This window comes from Equus asinus, chromosome 3 (assembly GCF_041296235.1).
Source record: "Equus asinus isolate D_3611 breed Donkey chromosome 3, EquAss-T2T_v2, whole genome shotgun sequence".
In the NCBI taxonomy this organism is placed as follows: domain Eukaryota; kingdom Metazoa; phylum Chordata; class Mammalia; order Perissodactyla; family Equidae; genus Equus; species Equus asinus.
Window position 1 is genome coordinate 148,067,887 of NC_091792.1, and position 14,521 is coordinate 148,082,407.

The 14,521-nt window shown below is 34.6% G+C and overlaps 1 protein-coding gene across 25 annotated transcripts in view; it reads left to right on the forward strand.

The window, feature by feature from the left end:
- LCORL (ligand dependent nuclear receptor corepressor like) overlaps positions 1–14,521 on the forward strand; it is a 150,065-nt gene that overhangs the window by 13,449 nt on the left and 122,095 nt on the right. The gene's annotated exons all lie outside the window — the stretch shown is intronic.

Here is a 14,521-nt window from a genome sequence, read left to right on the forward strand (position 1 = left end):
GTCCCTCATTTTGCTGACCCTCTCATTCTTTAGAACTATTCTAAAATTACTTATTTTATATCCAAAATAATAGGATTTTTAGTGTTGAAGGAAACATGGCCATCTGCTAAAATCCTTTCGTGCATTTCTTTTCTCCTTCATACCTTTTTTCAGTAAGTATTTATGGGCCAGACATTGTGCTAGAGGTCTCAGATGCAGTAGATTGTCTTTATGGAGCACAGTCTTGTAGGGAAGACAAGTCTGTCTTCCTATGGAGTATGATAAATGCTATAATAGAAACATATACAATATTAAACTTGTGGTATAAAGGAGAAGAGTAATCAGGTTTCCTTGTATGGGTCCAGGAACAGTCATAGGATGATTGTGGGACATGAGAAAAGAGAAATAGAAGCTGAATCACAGAGGAACTCCTAAGCAGAATATGATAGTAATTATCATTATTTTTAATTATTTTATTTTACTGTGGATTAGGCCTTAAGTGCTTACCCTAGAATTCTTTTGATTTTCACAACAGTCATATAAATGGGAACTATTTTTATCATGTTCACTTTATAGAGAAGGAAGTTAAGTAACTCGTCTTATAGGTAGTGGAAAATCATTGAAGGGTTTTAAGCATGAGAGTGACATAGTTTAATTTGTGGTTTTATAAGATTACTCTGCCAGTAGAATAATAGGAGATCTCAGGACAGGCAAATCAATCAGGGGGATGTCAAGATAGCCCAACCAAGAAATTATGAGGGTCTGAAATAAGAGTATAGTAGAAATGGAGGAGAGGAAAAGAATTCAAAAGATATAAGGCCTTGTAGTCAACAGATTGTAGTTGTTGATGAGCTGTGGGCATACAGAAAAAGGAAGAAGGATAGAGAATCATTTCCAGGCCTCTTTTTAGGGGGCCTGATTGAGTTGTGGGACCATTGTCCAGGATAGGAAATAGAGCAGCATATTTTCATATTTGAGGTAGCAGAGTCAGTGTATGGGCTCATCAGTATTTAGGATCAACACATTAGAGTGTGCTAGTTTGCCCTAAGCCACTTGTTACAGGAGTATGTACAGCAAGACCTCTAAGGAAACCAGTCATAGAGTGGAATTCAGATCTACTCATATAAATTCTGAGCTTTTGTAGTTCAAAGGCTCTTACTTCTGCTACAGGAATGATGTGGCGCCTTTGCATTCTTGTATTCTTAACATTTGAAGGTCCTGGGTGGCTTTGGACTTTGATTATTATCGTGTGTGTTTGGTGTTTTGTTGCTTTACTTTTTCCCCCAAAATTTGATCCCTTATTATGTCAGGAAAATTTAGCCTAGATAGACGGAGTGATTTTATGTTGTATTTTTTGTTTGGTATGTGAGTAATTTTATAATTAATATAAGTAACGTGGAAGGACTACCTCTAGTCTGTTTTTACTAATTGTGTTGAAGTTGGTAGAGTGAATGTAATGTGGTTCTTTAGGTTTTAGACCCCATAGCTTTGACATATAATGATTCCATCTTTAAACAAGACCTAAAACACTTCGTTGCCCTTCATTTTCTCCCAGTTATTAGCCTGTCTCAATATTTGATTTACTTGATCTCTCTCCACTTACTACCTCTTTCAGGTATCCTAAACATAATGTTTCTAAAACTGAACTCTTGATCTCCCTCTACCAAATATCAAATCTGCTTTTCTGATGTTCTTCATCTCAGTATCCTAGTTTCACAAGTCAGAGACCTGGAATTCATCTTTTGCTTATCCTTCTCCTTTCCTATACCCAGTCCTTCTCCTTTCCTATACCCAGTCCACCAATTAGTATTGATTATGCTTCTAAATATATCTTAAGTCCATCCTTTTCCCTCCATTTCCACTCCAGTCTAAGTCAACCTTACTTCTTTGCCTGGACTACTGCAGAAATTCTTAATGGTTTCCCCTCTTCTGCTCTGATTCTTCTTTAGTTTACTCTCTGCTGCAAACAATATTCTGATGAAGTATTTGCTCTACTCTCAACCCAACAGTGACTTCCTTTTGTATCAGAGACAAAAGCATGGAAGTATGATATATTCTATTTTTTGGAGGATTATTTATAACATCCCTGCAAGTTGCGATGTGGCAGAAACCATGGGAGTGTAAACATTGCCTTGAGGCTAGATTGTGAATGGTGGTTTTTAAAAATATACATGTTGTCCTAATTCTGTCTAATACCCTTGTTCTGTTATTTTTGGGGGATTCAACTGGCATTTTTTTAGCTTGCTTTTAAGTGGAGAGGTTTACAGGAATGCCACTTTCCACATTCCATTCAGTGAATTTACTGTTGTGCAGTTCTCTGTTTTATACCAACTGTACCCAAACCCTGATTACTCTTTCTTTGGGGAAGTCAAAAGTAGCTTTCCAAGGAGAGTATTTGAAAATTTAGGCGTAGTTTGTAAAAATCTTGGGAAATTTTAAGTATGTCTAAGAGTAGAAGAAAGCATAATAAATCTCCATATTTCTGTGTCCAGCTTTAACAATATTACCAATTCTGGCCTAATTTTTAATCAGAACAAAACATTTGATATGTTGCTTGTCTGAATGCTGTAATCCTTTCCATGTTCTAATATGAATAAACCCAGATTATACATTTTGTTGCTGTAGTTGTAGATTTATGCCAGAGTTTTGAAAAATATCATGACATTTGTGACGTCTTACTGCTTGTTTTAAAGCCTAATATAAACTATTTTTGGTTGTATGTGGTTTGGTTAAGAGTCAAAAAAGTTGAGTTCTAGACCCCAGAAACTTACTCTTCCCTTTTTTGATTCTTTCTCTTTTTCTTTCTCCAGCTCTCCTTCCCCTCTCTCCTTCCCTTCCTTCTTTATGCTCTGCATTTTGAATAGCCCTAAAACCAATAAGAAACTGTTGCTGCTTATATTTGGATCTATCTGACATTTTATATTCATCAAGCCAACCAAAGGTACTGTTTATTGATAGACTCATTGCATATGCTGAAGAGCAGTTCATTGTTTTTTAATCTTGGAGAACCACTGAATTAACAGTGATATAGCTAATGTGTCAGAATCCCTCAGAGCATTCATCTTACTTTGTTGTTGAAATAACAACTTACTAAAAATGTTTTCATGTAAGGGTTGTAATATTTGTCAATGGTCATGATAATTTGGTACTTACGTCTTGGGTGTTTATTAAAAATCCACACCAAATTAATTTATGGCTTAGAAACTCTGAATTTTAGGAGATTTAGGTAGAGAAATATGGAGAGATATGTAGCTATAGATATCCAGATATATAGAGATACACACATGTGCATGATTTGTCTTTAGTAATAACAATTGTTATGATTCCAGGAGACTTCTGTGAAATATTTAGTATTTTTAGTTTAATTTTAATGAGTAGTTGAAGAGACTGTCCTTTTGCCATTTGTGTGCTTAAAGTTACACTTATATAAAAAAAAATATTAGAGATTTTGTAGTAAATTATGAATTTGGAGTTCCTTTTATTCTAGGTGTCACTTATTAATTGTGTAACCCTTACAAAGTTGCCAGCTATTCTCTCAAAAGTTGTTACATTTTGATTTTCAGACCAGTGCTTTTTTTCTTCTTTCTCTGAACTGGACGTCTCTGCAAGATTTGTTGACAGTCTTGACAATTCTTTTTTTTTTTTAGCTTCACATCTTCTTTCCTTGGATAATTTTCCTAAACTCAAATGTGATCATATTACTTTCTGTATAAACATCTTCAGTGGTTTGCACCAACATTAGAATGAAGTCTGAATTCATAATATGACTTAGAAAGCCTGGCATAACCTGCCACCTCTGTCCTGCCTTTACCTTTGTTTGTTGTTCTGCCTTGGGCACTACCATCAAGCAGCTGCATCAGTAGCACAGTAATAGTAGTATAGTAATAATAGCAGCTGACATTTAGTGAATACCTATCAATGCTTGTGCCAGCTATGTGCTTTACACGTATTCTGTCCTTTAATCCTCACAATAATTTTGAGTATTGTAGTTAACACGTTACAGAGGAGTTACACTGCACTCTTCAAATTCTAAAGCACAGTGCCTCTGGCCTTTTGCACATTTGTTTTCTCCTTCTAGGTTACCAATAGCTGCTATTCCTTCTTTTTGTAAACTTTTAAGTATAGCTACATAGAGAAAAGTATACAGATCATAAATGTATACTTTGGTGAATAAAGTAAGTATACTCTTGTAACCACCACCAGATCAAGAAATAGAACCCAGAAGTTCCCTCATACCTCCTCCCAAAACTTGAATAGTATTCTGACTTCTTAACGCCTGAGATTATTTTTGCCTATTTTGGGAAACTTTGTTTAAATGGAATTACATAGAATTTATTCCTTTGTGTGTAGCTTCTTTAACTCAATATTTTTGTGAGATTCATTCATGTGGTTGCCTGTAGATACAGTTTATTCATTTTAATTGCTCTCTAATATTCTAATCTGTAAATATGTGGTAACTTACTCATCTATTCTTGTTTTGAAGGATTTGGAGTTGTTTCTAGTTTACGTTATTTAAAACAATGCACTTAACATTCTTATACATTATACATTTTTAATTTTGTTTCAACTCCTGGATTATATTTCAACCTTTTTAGCTAACTAGACTTCACTTTTTCCAGGAAGTCCTTCTTAGCCTCTCCAAGTTTGGACTTGGTACCCTTCTGTGTGTACTGGTATCACTCTCTCCTCTATCATAAACCTTTGTGCTGTATTTCCCACCAAGATCAAAGGGTGTGTGTGTGTCTGTGTGTGTGTGTTTATGGACAAAGGAAAAACCATGTTTTCTCCTTCCCTTTCTTCTTGGTACCCACTGAGTACTTAAGTAGTTGTTAAGTGAATGAATTTTTTCAATACATTTACCTTTTCATTGTTAAAAAATAAAACATAAGCGTAAATCTAATGGAAATTGGGTGATACAGTTAGTTACTCTCGGCTTTTGTTTTATTCTCTTCAGTTAGATGTGCAGAGTTACCTTAAAATGGATTATTATCAGGTTACATTAAAATTTTTTAATTTTTCAGGCATCTGTGTCGTTCCTTCTGTGCTTTCATTTTATCGTACAGCAATTGTGTAAGATATTTTTGGACATTTTCTCTATAAATCATGTCACATCTAATAACTTTATTTGTGAGAACTAATATTATTTGTCTTGAGGTTTGGAAATAGCCAAAAGACAGGAATTTTATGAATGAGAAACTGTATCAAAAGTAAGTTGAAATTTTAAGGAACATAGACTCTCCGTCCCTGCCCCCATCCCCTTGTGGCTTTAAAAACTGTCTTCTTACATAATTAAGTCACTGAATGCAGGGAGAGTTAAGCCACTTGAGATAAGCCAGGGTTTGTAGTATATTGTGCTTTTGTACCTTAAAAACTGGTTTCTTTTGTAAGTTACTTATCTTGTACTTAATATGTACTTGAGTATTATTTCTTTAATTTGGAAGAGTGTTTTCTTTTTCATTTTTAGCCTTTTTCATCTTGAATTTTTCTTCTCCAAAATTAAAATTTTCATATTTGTTTTAACCACTATGCCCATTACTAACACTGTCCCTGTCCCCAGTTAAATAGTGATGGTAGTATACGTTCTACCATCTTATTTCTCCCACTTTCTCTTAGACTTTAGCTCTCTATTGCTTATTTCAGGCATTTATGTAATGTTTATTGATCTTGTCTGCTGCTTTGTCTTTCTTCCACGCTAAACTATGACCTTAAGGCAGATGTTTATTAGGAGTTTAACAAACATGTTTTTTGAATATTTGAAGACTTTTAGTCTTCTCTAAAGCATGTCATTTGCCACAAATTCTTATTTTTATATTAGTCATGTTTGTTTTATTTAAAAGCTCTCCTACCTCTTTACTGAAAAATCATTGTAAGTCTAGATGGTCCCTCTCTCCCTTCAGCCAAATCTTCTATTAGCCATGAAATTCAACTACGTTTATTAGGTGAACACTATGTCAGATCTTGGGGACAATACAAAGGTAATAATGTTGTCTCTGTTGTCAAGGAGCTAAACACACTAGCCACTCTAGCTGTCTTTCCTCAACTGAAAAAGAAAAGAAAAGAAAAGAAATGTGTCAAATTAGGATGTGAACATAAGTTGGAGAATGTGGTGCTGGTCACAATGAATTGTGACAAATGACATCGGAAAAGTCTTTGTGGTACGATTTAGACGGTACTTGTATAACAGGTCTGTGTATTTCACACATGAAAAAACTGCTGCTTAATATGGTTAATTTACTCAGCTAGTTGTAAAGCTGGAAGAAAATATTTTAGTTTAGTTTGGAAGAGAGGACACTTGACAGGTGAACAGAGATAGGGAAAGGGCATTTCAGATAGACAACATGTGCAAAAGCTCAGATGTGTAAACAATGGGTGAGTTGTTTCTTATAAGTGGCATATAGTTCATGATGGAGTGATATACAATAAGGTTGGAGAACAGGCACGAGCTACATCAAGGAAGGCTGTGTGTGCTATCTTAGAACATTTATAATTCATCCTTTTAGCAGTAGAGACCCTTGGATGAGTTTTAAGCAGAATTACTATAGTCTTCTCTTTTAAATGGTGAAAGTTGATTAGAACAATGATTCCAATATCCATTATAAGAACCTTGGTAATCAGAGAGATATTCCAGTAAACTCCACATTTTCTGTACTGCTGAGAATGATAATGATGTTCGATAGAGGTGAATCTTTAAGGTAACAAATTTACTGTTTGGAATTAAAAAACTTTTTTCAATTTATGAACTATATCAGACCTCCAAAATATTTACACAGTTATATAAAATATATCCAAGTGCCCTCCGTCTTAGGAAATAAAACATGACAGATGAAATTGAAATTCTCATCTATCATTTTCCGGTCCTAGTCCCTTTCCTCCATCTTGGAGGTTTATATTTTTCTCCCACTGTCATTCTTCTATAATACATTCATAGTGTACTTTCTGCAAGTTATTTCAATGAAAGAATCAGATATACTTTATGTACTAGGTACCTTTCATAGAAGTTACTCGAGTTTTTCTGATTATTTTAAATGCTTAACAAACTTTCTATTTAAATTATTATGTTTCTTCCTAAAACATATTATTACCCCATATTTTGTCTTCATTTGCATATAAAGTTAGTTGTTTGACCTATTAGGTTTGCTTAAAATGAGGCCTTATCAGTGCTATCAGGTGTGAAATTCTGGTATTATAACTTGATAAGACTAACTTACAAACTTATTAAAAGATAAAGAGAAATATTATGGACACAGCCTGATCAGAATGTGTTTCCTGAATTTGTGCCTGTGTACTCAGGTAGGAGTAAAATCTAGTTCACATACCTGAATTGTATGTTTCTAGTTTCTGATAACATTTAGCATTTGTATTGCTTTACAGTTTACTAAGAAATTCCATGTAAATTAATTGCTTCTGGAATATATGTGTTTTATTAAATGTTTGAATGCAATAATTAAATCTTCAATGTATGAAGTGTTGATAATATTCCAGATCTTATAGAAGAATTAATTAGTAGTTCAAAGTTGTTGTTTCATTTGTCCAAGATCACATAGCTGGTATGACAGCAAATCTGGTACTGCAGCGTGGATCTTAACTCCATATCCATGATCATTCTATATTTTATGAGAGGGCAAAACAGACTCATTTTAGATATAAAAATCAGGGAATGCTAATAGCTCTTAAGGAGAGGATGAGAAAAATTTCCCCAACAATGAATAAGAAGTGTTTTAATATGGTGAAATAATTATTCTGATATCAAATCAGCTGTGTTTAAGTCTTAAACAGGGCAGCAATTTATCTTGTGCACGTGTCTATTCCTCAGTAATTCCTTATGACTAGTTTGGTTTCCATTTGTTGCGTAAGTGTAAATTAGAGAAAGAGGTGGATAATTAAGGTATTCTGTTGGGTTTTCTCTTTTGGTATCTATTCACATATGTTGACCCAGTTTCCTTAATGCTGAGTTTTGAACCAACCTTGGCACTATTGACGTTTTTGAGCTGGACATTTCTTTGTCGTGAGGAGTTTGGGGATTAGGGAGATTTAAGGACCTTGTAATAGAGACACCTTTATTAATAAAGGCACCACAATTCTTAAGTCATAGTAGAAAATATGTCTGCCATATGCTTACAGAAGGAACAGAATAGCAAGTAAGAAACTCTTAAGAAAGAGGCAGTGGTTGCTTAGATTCTAAGAAATAGAAAAAGCTCTAAACTAAGCAAGACACAAATCTGGGTCTTTCTTCTTAGAACAGGGTAGGATGCAAATAGATAAATGGCTGTGAATTTCAGAAAGATACTTGATGTGAAGAAAGATAATTATTAATAACAGGCAGTTTTTAACTTACAAATTAGGCTGTGTTCTAAAAGTTGTTTTGAGACTGAATGTCTTTGGTCTCAGTGAAATTTTTCCTCATTTATTCAACAAGTGTTTGAGTGCCATACATGGGCCAGACACTAGGGCTAGCATAACAAGCAAGATGACATGGTCCCTTTCTTCTTGAAGCTTAGAAAATTTTGTGGCATTTGTGAAATAAAAATATCAAATAAAGATTTATTTATGTGATTTTTTCCCCCATCACTCCCGTTCCCCCAGTTTAAGTTAGGGCAGAACTCTTGTCTGTTCTTACTTACCAGTATATCCCCAGCTTCTAGAACACCTGGTAGACATGCAAATATTTGTTAAATGAATAATTGATTAGTTGGAAAGAGACATTAAAAAAATTACATGATCAATTAGAATTGTGATAAGTGCTCCAAAGGGAATAATACAGGGTATCATATAATATAAAGCATGTAGCAATGGGTGTAATCTAGTCTAAAGCTAGGTTTGATTAGATGGAGCTTTAAATTGAGGCAGTGATTCTTCTTTTCCTCCAGCTTTATTGAGGTATAATTGACAAATAAAATTGTATATATTTAAAGTATACATTGTGATGATTTGACATATGTTTACTTTGTGTGGTGATTACCACAATCAGGTTAATGAATACATCTGTCACCTCACATAGTTACCTTTTTTTGTGTGATGAGAAAGCTTAAAATCTGCTCTCCTAGCAAATTTCAAGTACACAACACAATATTACTAACTAGAGTCACCATGCTGTACATTAGCTCCCCAGGGCTTATTCATCTTATGCTCTTTGACTAGCATCTCCCCATCTCCACTACCCTCCAGCCCCTGGTAACCACCATTCTGTTCTACTCTCTGTTTCTATAAGTTTGGCTTTTTCTTTTAGATTCCACATAAAAGTGAGATCATACTGCGTTTGTCTTTTTCTGTCTGACTAATTACACTTATAATGTCTTCTAGATTCATCTGTGTTGTTAGAAATGGCAGGATTTCCTTCTTTCTCATGGCCGAATAATATTCCATTGTCTATATGTATCATGTCTTTATCCACTCATTCATCCGTGAACACTTAAATTATTTGTGTCTTGGCTATTGTAAATAATGCTGCAGTAAACATGCAGGTGCATATATCTCTTTGAGATAGCAATTTCATCTACTTTGGTTATATACCCAGAAGTGGAATTGCTGGTAGTTCTCTATTTAACTTTTTGAGGAACCTTTATAGTGTTTACCATAGTGGCTACACCAATTTAAGTTCCCACCAGCAATGCATGAGAGTTCCCTTTTCTTCACGTCCTTGTCAACACTTGTTATTTCTTGTGTTTTTTGATGACAGCCATCCCAACAGGTGTGAGGTGATATCCCATTGTGGTTTTTATTTGCATTTCCCTGATTAGTGATATTGAGCACCTTTTCATGTACCTTTTGACCTTTTGGATGTCTTTTTTGGAAAAATGTTTATTCAGTTCCTCTGCCCATTTTTTAGTCAGATTGTTTTTTGCTCTTGAGTTGTGTGAGTTCTTTATATATTTTGGATATTAACCCCTTATCAGATACATGATTTGCAAATATTTTCCATTGGTTGCCTTTTCATTTTGTTGATTATTTTCTTTTCCATGCAGAAGCTTTTTATTTTAATGTAATCCTACCACATGTTTATTTTTATTTTGTTGCCTGTGTTTTTGGTATCATATCCAAAAAAATCATTTCCAAGACCAATGTCAAGGAGCTTTTTCTCTTTGTTTTCTTCTAGTTTTACAGTTTCAGTGATTCTTAAAACCAAGATTTTAAGAATTTAAATTTAAGAACCAAGATTTTAAGAATGAGTAGGAGTTACCCAGACTTGTTTTGGGGATGGGAATGGGGATTGGAATGTATTGTAGGCTGAAGGAACAGCTTTGTGTGAATGCCTGAGGCGGGATACAATGTGGCATTTTTTAGGATTTAAGACTTGGCAGGAGTGGGGGCTAGAGGGTAGCGTGGTACCAGATGACATATTGACTTTTCTTCTATTATGTAGTGAAATGCTGAACATTTGTAGTAAGAAACAATAGTATCATTACAATATTAGCAGTTAAAATAGGAAAAAACTTTTAAATGGTAATTTTAAAATATTTTGATTCTGATACTTGATGAAAACCTGTTTTAATTATTAGAAAGTGAGACATGTTCCATCTGTATACTAATGACCTCGAAGTCAGTGTTTCTACCTCCTGATGGTTTTGTTTAATTTATGCCCACATATCTGACTTAGCATATCCAAAAGTAAACTCCTTTTATATCTACCAATCATATAAAACAAAACAAAACAAAAAAAACCACTTCATGGATTTCCTGTCTCAGTGAATGTTTATTCGCTCAATTTCTCAAGCCAGAAATCTTTACTCTTCTCACTCCCGCCTTAAAATTATGAAACTGTGTCACCATTTAATTATTATTTCCATTTAACTGTATTATATCACTCAAAGCCATCCTCCTTCTCTTAGGTAAACTTCTATTGCCTAAATTTATGTTCTGGTTTTTTTCTCTGCTGTATTTCTGCAAGTTTTCTAACCATTCTATCTTTATTCTTTTCCCATTTTAGTCTCTGCCACTTGCTGCTTGAGTGATCTTTTCTGAATGCAAAGCTAATCCTGTCTCTCAACTACGTAAAGGCCTACCATGGCTCATTCTGGCTTTCAGGGTAAAAATTAACTATTTGGCAAGACAGTCTAGGCTCTTCAGGATCCATGTGGTGTACATCTCTCCATTCTTTTATATTGCCCTTTCTTCACATCACATTCTTTATTTTTGCCATACTTTTTCAATTTCTAGACATGAGTGTTTAAATTTAATTTAATTAAAACTAAATAAAATTTTTAAATCAGTCCCTCACTTCCTATATTGAACAGCACAGATACAGAACCTTTCTGTCATTACACAAAGTTCTGTTGGATAGTGCTATTCTTCAGCATATTAAGCCCTCTTTCCCCTATGTTTTTATGCGTGCTGTTCTCCTTTTCTAAATGTGTAATGTATTCTTCCTTGTTTTGCCTAACTTTCATTCTTCCATTAAGACTCAGTTTGGGTGTCATCATTTCTGGAAAATCTTCCCTGACACCATGTTTTCTTGACTCCTCCAACCTGAAAGTCTGAATTCTTGCCTTTTGCCTTAATATGTATTGCATTTAAATTCAAGAGTCAGTGTTTAATAGCAAGATTCAAGCAGATACAGAGTATTGAAATTTTGTATAAGTTACAATTTTCTTTGGTATAGTTTTATATTGAGTGTGGTGCATGGTTTTACCATCATGGAAATAAAGATATATTTAAATGGGTTTAATATCTGTACTTACTGAAAAAGCACTTCATTAAATAATTGTGACCTTAAGAAAAGACAATTTATATGTTATGTAGGTCACTGTTGTCAGATTTGCTACTTGAATGATAATTGCATACATTTAATCAGATTTTAAAACATAGAATTGAATCTAGCAACTTAAGAATCTGTCTGAAGGTGAATTAACAGTAAAAAAGCATTGTATCAGATACATTTTCATTATAAAAATATAGTATTAAATTTGTAGCCATCAGGTCAACTTTAATAATTAGCATTACAATAAGTGGAGTAGGGAATGCAGAAAGCCTTAGTATGGTACCTACCCTCAAGTTTATAGTATGGTTATTTATCATCAGCAAGTTTTACCTCTGCTCTATTTTAGTTACCCACTACTCCCTGTATCTCACCATCACTTGATATGCTTCACTTCTGTAAGCTTAAATTCAGATATACTTCTTTTTAACCAGGAGGTAGAGAGATTAGATTCAGCATAAGTTTAGGCCTTCAGAAATGGTATTAATGGGCCAAAAAGAACATAAGAAAGGAAAATGTGATTTTTTTGTTGTTGTTGAGGAAGACTTCAAGTTTGCCCAGGGCTAGTCTTTTGTCCTGGGAAAGAGACAAAGACACATTCTTCTTCTTGTCTATTTGTAATAGATTTGGTGACTGTATTTTCCAAACCCAAGATCTAGATGCATCTTCTAAAAAGAGGTGGGTTTTTTAGTTTGGTTTTTATTTGGTTTGGGGTTGGTTAACCTATCCAGCAATATGAAGTTATCATGGGATTGGTTTAGATGCTAAATACTAGAATGCCACTTTATGGCTTATGGAAACAATAGAGATAATTCTGATTTCAAATATTCAAATTTGAAAGGTGTAATTACCAGAACCCTAGTTTTTTGAACTCGGTTGAATTAAGCTACACTTGGAGTTGGAAAGACTTCATTGATATAGTATAGATACTTAAATTGTCTGGTAAGATATGTGCAACAGGCATTTAAAGACAAACAGATATTAATGAAGAATGGTTCAATTGGGAGTACTTTCTTAGAAGACCTAGGTTTTGAGTTAGGCAAAAGAAGGGATAAAGAAGAACAAGGAGTAGAGGCCTGTAAAGGCAAAGAAAAAGGAATGAACAGAATATTTTTGAAATAGAGTTGAAACAGGATAAGAACACCTCCCTAGAGTAGAGGATTAACTAGTGGTGAAAGGTTTGGCTGAGTAAAGTAGAGTAAGCTTAAATAAATCATTAATCTTTCATTTTTTAAAATAGTATTTTTTCTAGTTTTTCTCTAATTTCTGCCTATACATATAGAAGTTGATTTCACCTATCAGGGAAGGGAGTAGTGTCATCGGATGAAATCTATAAAGTCTCATATACATATGAATATATCACATTGTCCTTATATTTGCCTTCTCTTCCATTTAGTCTCAAAAGCTTTTTTTTTTTAAGACAGTTTTTCTATGTGAAAGCTTTTGCTTTTAAATCATTGTTTTACCCCTGTACGAAAGGCTCTTTATTTTAGAGGATCATAGGATTTTTAGTATGCCATGAGCATGCGGAAAGCTAAGTTACCTTTCCACATTCACTGATGATTTTGACAGCTAATTTTCAGTCTTGCATCTTTACCCTAAACCCTGACACCATTTGTAGTTGACTTTATTGTTAAGGATAACCCATCAAGGTGTCTAGCCTGACAGTTGATTTAGTTCTCAATAATTAGTGAGGATCAAGGCTGCCCCTGCCGCAAAGAGAGAAGTCCAAGGCGTCCTGCCCTACGTACTGACCTATAGCATCCTCCGGGAAGCTTAGGACATCCTGACCTGATCTGACCTGATTTCTCTCCAAAGTTATAGGACCCCAGTAACCAGACCCCACCTGCACTGATACCATTTTAACGATTTTTTTCATGATCTTTCCTTTGTCTTGTAAAGAAATAACTCACATCTACTCCATGCTATTGTCTGAGTAGAAGAGCACTACTGCCAGACCCTCAGTGTCCAAGAAATCTTTCTTTCGACTCCTTGACTCACTGAACCCACATCAATAATGACTTTCACTTTTCTCTGCTTCAGAAACCATCTCTTATGCCATATTTACAAGAAAAATTTTGGTGAAGTTTATTAAGGTATAATTTACAAAGTATAGGTCTATGAGTTCTGACATACAAGCAGTTGGATAACCAGCTTCTCAACAATAAGATATAGAACAGGAGGCCTGCCTGGTGGTGCAGCGGTTAAGTGCACATGTTCTGCTTCGGTGGCCCGGAGTTCGCTGGTTCTGATCCTGAGTGCGGGCATGGCACCGCTTGGCACCCCATGCTGTGGTAGGTGTCCCACATATAAAGTAGAGGAAGGTGGGCATGGATGTGAGCTGAGGGCCAGTCTTCCTCAGCAAAAAGAGGGGGATTGACAGCAGATGTTAGCTCAGGGCTAATCTTCCTCAAAAAAAAAAAAAAGATATAGAACAGTTCTGTCATCCCTAAAAGTTCTTTTGTGCTCCTTGATAGTTATCTCCTTACCTACACCCAGGCACTAACAACCATTGATCTGTTTTTTGATCCTGTAGTTTTGCTTTTTCCCTCATGTCATATAAGTGGAATCATACAGTATGTACTTTTAAGTCTGGCTTGCTTCACTATACAATATGCATTTGGGATATATCCATGTTGTTGCATGTATCAGTAATTTGTTCCTTTTGCTGTGTGGTATTCTGTTGTCCCATGGTTGGTTTATCCATTCAACTGTTGAAGGACGTTGGGTTGTTTTGAATTTTGGGTAATTGTGAATGAAACTCTAAACACTTGTGTACAGGTTTTTGTATAACTATAGTTTTCATTTATGTTGGATAAATATCTAGGAGTAGGATTGTTGCATCATGTG